General features: G+C 56.9%; 1 protein-coding gene across 1 annotated transcript in view; it reads right to left on the minus strand.

The window, feature by feature from the left end:
- The window catches only part of LOC144805864 (uncharacterized), a 30254-nt gene extending 23251 nt beyond the window's left edge, over positions 1–7003 (minus strand). Inside the window, exon 1 of the mRNA XM_078672343.1 lies at positions 6873–7003. The gene's annotated coding sequence lies outside the window, so the exon portion shown is untranslated. The remainder of the gene's footprint in view (positions 1–6872) is intronic.
- Positions 7004–7464: the final 461 nt, after the last annotated feature.

The raw sequence follows: 7464 nt of genomic DNA on the forward strand, positions 1-7464 counted from the left end.
AGCATGATTGGCTCTCACCACTTGGCCAGCTGATACCAGGCAAAAGGCGAGGACATATAAGAATGAATCCCCTGATTGAAGAGCATTCATGACATACAGTCCTTTATATTGACATCTTTTCAGGACAGGAAGCGGTTGCAATTTGACCAGTTTGTTGGAGATCGACCTTGATTTTATAAACCTCAGAACAAGCCCAACTGCTGTCTTTGTAGCAGCAACAATCTATGTAGGCAATATTCAGATATGCCTACGTATAAGGTGATGCAGGAATTCATTCTCAATAGGATCAGAACCATTACCAGGTCCCTCCTAGATAAAGCAGGGATTAATAGAAGTATTTTTCTGATAACTTTCAGCAGTCAGAAGCCTGTAGAGCAGGTGATTTTAATGTATCCTTTTAGGAACAGATGCGAATCCACCCAAACTCCCAGTTTGCTGACCTGATGGAATGGGGTAGACAGAGCTCCCAAAGACACCGGCTGCCACCCTTGTGCCATGAGGCTCCGGTCCCAAATACCACTATTTCCGTTTTTCCACTGTTTAGCGCCAAAGAGTTTGAGCTCATCCAATCAGCGACTTCCTGGCGGCAGCTCCTGAACTTAGTGAGCATTTTATCTGTATTTAATTCTAAACCAATGATTTGTGTATTTTCGAGTAGAGGTGATATTGAATGGCTCCATCAGGCGTATTTTCTTCTAATCTAATGATTTGTATATCATCGAGTAGAGGTGATATCATTTATCAAATGACTCGATCAGGTGTATTTTCTTCTAATCTAATGATCTGTGTATCATCGAGTAGAGGTGATACTGAATGACTCGATCAGGCTGGCCAAGTGGGCCATGTAAAGATTGAAAAGATTGGGGCTCAAAACCAGCCGGGGGAGGGGGAATTGTCTTAGGGGTTGACCTGAAGTTAGCTGATGCCACCGCTTGGGTCTTGGCATCTTTCAAAAAGGATAAGAACCAAGCAGGCACTTTACCCAAAGACCCACCATCTGCAATCTCTGTAGTAATGTGGAGTGGGAGATGGTGTCATAGGCTTCTGATAGATCTAATCAGATCAGAGCCCCACCTCCCCACCCCCATACATAATGTCTCTAATATCCCACGTGGCTTTAGCTCTGTTGGAGCCCTGGATGGACTTTGTGCAGAAGTTGGTGGGACTCAAGGTATTTGGTGAGTTGCTTGTTCACGGTGGCCTCAGTTACTTCTGTGAACATCGGGAGCCGAGTGACAGGCCGATCCTTAGAGTTAGAACTGCTGTGACTACTGGAGCAGACATCTGGAAGTAATGTTGTCTAAAACACTCTGATTGGCTGCACGCTGGGGTGCAACGGAGGGCAAGAACAAGAAGGTTGGGCTTGGATGTGTCCCAGAGTAATTACCAGAGACCGGAATGAACTCAAACATCCCACCCATCATTTTGCTTATTCATAAATACGCCAGGTGTGCCCATGTGTGTGTTCCGTGCTCGCTGCACTGCTGGAATCAAGTCGCACCATACAGTCAGAGCCCAGATGTGGGTCCCGTGCTCGCTGCACCACTGGAGTGAAGCCGCACCCTACAGTCAAGGTCCAGATAGGCTGAAACCGGTCTTGGGTTGATTGTGTTCCGGTTCAGAAAGGATCTGGATTGGCTCTTCAGGCTGGACTGCCCTATTGGAAGAGGTCTAAAGCTGATTTGCATATGTCTGCTTCCTGTTTGAGGTGGCATTGTGGGCCAACAACCAATTGATCTCCCTCTCCGGCTTGGCCTGGTGAGGACCTGGACGTGAGATGGAGTCTAGTGAGGAAGAGGATGTGATCAGGGCCTGTTGAGGACCAGGACGTGAGTCAGGGGCTTGTGAGGACCAGGACGTGAGCCGGGGCCTTGTGAGGACCAGGACATGAGCCGGGGCCATGGGAGGACCAGGACATGAGCCGGGGCCTTGGGAGGACCGGGACGTAATCCAGGGCCTTGTGAGGACCAGGACATGTGTCGGAGCCTGGTGAGGACCAGGACGTGAGCCGGAGTCTAGTGAGTACAAGGATGTGAGCCGGAGTCTGATGAGGACCTGGATGTGAGACAGAGTCTAGTGAGGATGAGGATGTGATCAGGGCCTGGTGAAGACCAAGATGTGACCCGGGGCCTTGTGAGGACCAGGACGTGGGCTGGGGCCTTGTAAAGACCAGAAAATGAGCCTGGGCCTTGTGAGGATGAGGATATGTGCCAGGGCCTGGTGGACAGGACGTGAGCCAGGACCTTGTGAGGATCAGGACGTGAGCCTTGGCCTGGTATGGACCAGTACGTGAGCCGGGGCATGGTGGACCAGGACGTGAGGCGGGGCCTTGTGAGGACCAGGACGTGAGCCAAGGCCTTGTGAGGACCAGGATGTGAGCCAATGCCATGGGAGGACCAGGACATGAGCCGGGGCCTTGGGAGGACCGGGACGTAATCCAGGGCCTTGTGAGGATGAGGATGTGTGCAGGGGTCTGGTGGACCAGGACGTGAGCCAGTGTCTTGTGAGGACCAGGACATGAGCCATTGCCTTGTGAGGACCAAAACTTGAGCCAGGGCCTTGTGAGGACCAGGACTTGAGCCAGGGCCTTGTGAGAACCAGGACGTGAGTCTGAGCCTGGTATGGACCAGCACGTGAACCAGGGCCTTGTGAGGACCAGGACGTGAGCCAGGGCCTTGTGAGGACCAGGACGTGAGCTGGGGTCTAGTGAGGACCAGGACATGAGCCAGGGCCTTGTGAGGACCATGACGTGAGCCAGGGCCTTGTGAGGACCAGGACGTGAGCCAGGGCCTTGTGAGGACCAGGATGTGAGCCGGGGCCTGACGGACCAGGATGTGAGCCGGTGCCTTGTGAAGACCAGGACGTGAGCTGGGGCCTTGTGAGGACCAGGAAGTGAGCTGGGGCCTTGTGAGGACCAGGATGTGAGCTGGGACCTTGTGAGGACCAGGACGTGAGCCAGGGCCTTGTGTGGACCAGGACATGAGCCGGGGCCTGTTGGAACAGGATGTGAGCTGGAGCCTGGTGGACCAGGACGCGAGCCGGGCCTTGTGAAGACCAGGACATAAGCATGGGCCTGGTAGACCGGGACGTGAGCCAGGGTCTGGTGGACCACGACATGACCCAGGGCCTTGTGAGGACCAGGACATGAGCCGGGGCCTTGTGAGGACCAGGACGTGAGCTGGAGCCTGGTAAACCAGGACGTGAGCTGGGGCCTGGTGGACCAGGATGTGAGCCAGGGCCTTGTGAGGACCAGGACGTGAACCGAGGCCTGGAGGACCAGGATATGAGCCGGGGCCTTGTGAGGACCAGGACGTGAGCGTGGGCCTGGTAGACCAGGACCTGAGCTGGGGTCTGGTGGACCAGGACGTGGCCCGTGACCTTGTGAGGACCAGGACGTGAGCCAGGGCCTTATGAGGACCAGGACATGAGCTGGGGCCTTGTGAGGACCAGGACGTGAGCCGGAGCCTTGTGAGGACCAGGACGTGAGCCATGGCCTTGTGAGGACCAGGACATGAGGCAGGGCCTTGTGAGGACCAGGATGTGAGCCGAGGCCTTGTGAGGATCAGGACATGAGTCAGGGCCTTGTGAGGACCAGGAAGTGAGCCATGGCCTTGTGAGGACCAGAACGTGAGCCAGGGCCTTGTGAGGACCAGGATGTGAGCCAGGGCCTTGTGTGAACCAGAACGTGAGCCGGGGGCCTTGTGAAGACCAGGACGTGAGCCGGGGGCCTTGTGAAGACCAGGACGTGAGCCAGGGCCTTGTGAAGGTCAGGACGTGAGCCGGGGCCTTGTGAGGACCAGGACGTGAGCCATGGCCTTGTGAGGACCAGGACATGAGGCAGGGCCTTGTGAGGGCCAGGACGTGAGCCATGGCCTTGTGAGGACCAGAACGTGAGCCGGGGCCTTGTGAGGACCAGGATGTGAGCCAGGGCCTTGTGTGAACCAGAACATGAGCCGGGGGCCTTGTGAAGACCAGGACGTGAGCCGGGGGCCTTGTGAAGACCAGGACCTGAGCCAGGGCCTTGTGAAGGCCAGGCGATGAGCCGGGGCCTTGTGAGGACCAGGATGTGAGCCATGGCCTTGTGAGGACCAGGACGTGAGCCGGGGCCTTGTGTGGACCAGGACGTGAGCCAGGGCCTTGTGAGGACCAGGACATGAGGCAGGGCCTTGTGAGGGCCAGGACGTGAGCCAGGTCCTTGTGAGGACCAGGATGTGAGCCAGGGCCTTGTGTGAACCAGAACGTGAGCCGGGGGCCTTGTGAAGACCAGGACGTGAGCCGGGGCCTTGTGAAGACCAGGACGTGAGCCAGGGCCTTGTGAGGGCCAGGACGTGAGCTGAGGCCTTGTGAGGACCAGGACGTGAGCCGGGGCCTTGTGAGGACCAGGGCATGAGCCGGGCCTTGTGAGGACCAGGATGGGAGACGGGACCTGCTGGACCAGGATACAGAGCCAGCTCTCGCTCCCATTGAGAGGCCAGACTAAACACATGGTTTGTCATCTCTTGCAGGACCAGGGAAGGGTCAGTCCAGAGATCCAAAGATACCAGAGACTGAGGCGCCCCCTGTTTTTCATTGTATTTCTCCCTGAAATAGATAAAACTGTGTGAAATCTCCTTGAGAGAGATTCATATTATCACAGATCTCACTGGACTCACAATCTGCAGAAAGAGGCTGAGAATGAACGTCCTTGCACATGAACTGTTCTACTCTTCTCTGCCACGATGTCCTGGGAAGTACCAAATATTTCCGTAGAGTGATCCCCTGAATATTCATGCCTGTACTTTCATGTAATACGTAAGTGCATTCTGGGGGTTGTAGTCTTGGTTACTTTACTAAAGACAGTGGTTTAAAAAATAAACTCCATGCTTGGAGGAGATGTGTGCCTTTGTCAGAAGCCATCTGAGGCTCTCTGGTAACTCTGGATACTTTTCAAAAACTCGAATTATGAGCTCTTAAAATAAAATGATATGTCTGGAAAGGAGCCTCTCTGGGCGGTGAGAGCAGCAGCAGAGGCGGTCCACATTCTTCATACCAAGAGAACAGGACAGGCCTCACCTCCTACCCCTACAGGGCATGTTTCATACCAGAAGACGACACACCTCCACTCCTCTGCATCCTCCTGGACACGCCTCAACGACTCTGCACCCCCAGCGCAGGAGAGGTACCACCTCCTCTGCACTCCTGGGCAGGCCTCACTTGGACAGGACATGCTTCACCTCCTCTGTTCCCCGGACAGGCCTCGCCGCCTTTGCTCCCCCTGGACAGGCTTCACCTCCTCAGCCCCCCTGGACAGACCTCTCCTCCTCTGCGCCCCTGGACATGACTCTCCTCTTCTGCACCCCTGGACAGGCCTCTCCTCCTCTGCACCCCCACAGAACAGGCCTCAACTCTTCTGCACCAGCTTCACAGGCCTCATCACCTCTGCACCCCTGGACAGGTGTCACCTTCTTTGCAACCCCCCCTGAATAGGACATGCCTCACCTCCTTTGCACCCTTTGGCAAGCCTCACCTCCTCTGTACCACCCTGGACAGGCCTCACCTCCTCTGCACCCCTGGACAGGCCTCACCTCCTCTGCACCCCTGAACAGGCCTCACCTCCTCTATACCCCTGGACAGGTCTCATCTCCTCTGCACCCCTGGACAGGCCTGACCTCCTCTGCACCCCTGGACAGGCCTCTCTTCCTCTGTACCCCTGGACAGGCCTCTCCTCCTCTGCACCCCTGGACAGGCCTCACCTCCTCTCCACCCCTGGACAGGCCTTACCTCCTTTGTACCCCTGGACAGGCCTCACCTCCTCTGCACCCCTGGACAGGCCTCACCTCCTCTGCACCCCTGGACCGGCCTCTCTTCCTCTGTATCCCTGGACAGGCCTCACCCCCTCTGCACCCCTGGACAGGCCTCACCTCCTCTGCACCCCTGGACAGGCCTCACCTCCTCTGCACCCCTGGACAGGCCTCACCTCCTCTGCACCCCTGGACCGGCCTCTCTTCCTCTGCATCCCTGGACAGGCCTCTCCTCCTCTGCACCCCTGGACAGGCCTTACCTCCTTTGTACCCCTGGACAGGCCTCACCTCCTCTGCACCCCTGGACAGGCCTCACCTCCTCTGCACCCCTGGACCGGCCTCTCTTCCTCTGCATCCCTGGACAGGCCTCACCCCCTCTGCATCCCTGGACAGGCCTCGCCTCCTCTGCACCCCTGGACAGGCCTCTCCTCCTCTGCACCCCTGGACAGGCCTCACCTCTGCACCCCTGGACAGGCCTCTCCTCCTCCACTACCCTGGACAGGCCTCTCCTCCTCTGCACCCCTGGACAGGCCTTACCTCCTTTGTACCCCTGGACAGGCCTCGCCTCCTCTGCACCCCTGGACAGGCCTCTCTTCCTCTGCATCCCTGGACAGGCCTCGCCTCCTCTGCACCCCTGGACAGGCCTCTCCTCCTCTGCACCCCTGGACAGACCTCGCCTCCTCCGCACTCCTGGACAGGCCTCTCCTCCTCTGCACCCCTGGACAGGCCTTACCTCCTTTGTACCCCTGGACAGGCCTCGCCTCCTCTGCACCCCTGGACAGGCCTCTCCTCCTCTGCACCCCTGGACATTCCTCTCCTCCTCTGCACCCCTGGACAGGCCTCACCTCTGCACCCCTGGACAGGCCTCACCTCCTCTGACCCCTGGACAGGCTTTGCCTCCTATGCACCCCCCTGGACAGGCCTCTCCTCCTCCGCACCCCTGGAAAGGCCTCCCCTCCTCCGCTCCCCACTCAGGCTCAGCAGGAGGAAGAGCTGGGGTCTCCTGATGTCACCGTGAGTGCCAGGGGGGGGGGGTGGGGTCTGATCCATGGATTAATAAATTGCAGCCAAGTGAGTTGGCAGCTCTCCTACCTGAGCAGAAACCTGTCGGGCTCTCTCCTCCTCCTGGGGACCTGAGGGGGGCAGATCTGGGGTCTGGGGGGTCTGAAGATGAAGGTAACTGCCCACCAGACAGGGCTCCTTCCTCCTCTGCAGCAGGCTGCACACACCAGGAGAGGCCGGAAGTGATGTCAGCACAGCTGCTGGTGCTGTCTCTGCCGCCGCTGACCCGGAAGAGGAAACCCTTCTCCCTTTCAGCCAATGTGTAGCTCAGTGGTTTCATCAGCAGTCGAGGACCGCCCTCTGGTGGCCGCTGACAGAACCGCTGCCTCCAGGCTCCAGGAGTGAATACATTTCACACAAACAAGCATTTATACCTGTAAAGACATGGGATTTCAGATGTCACAGACGGGAATGGTTTAAAGGGTCAGACAGTTCAAGTGCAGGGCCTCACACTTGGCTGCTGCTGTAGAAAAATATTTATAGCTTCACTTCAGGTGAGCATCTTCCAAAACACTGATGTAAAGGACTTGAGAGTGTTTACAGAAAGGTGACAACTGGAAGTGGCAATCTGTACTTCAATGAATATATCTGTATTTCAATGAATATATCTGTATTTCAATGA

Source organism: Lissotriton helveticus (genome assembly GCF_964261635.1).
Source record: "Lissotriton helveticus chromosome 1_1 unlocalized genomic scaffold, aLisHel1.1 SUPER_1_unloc_3, whole genome shotgun sequence".
NCBI lineage: Eukaryota > Metazoa > Chordata > Amphibia > Caudata > Salamandridae > Lissotriton > Lissotriton helveticus.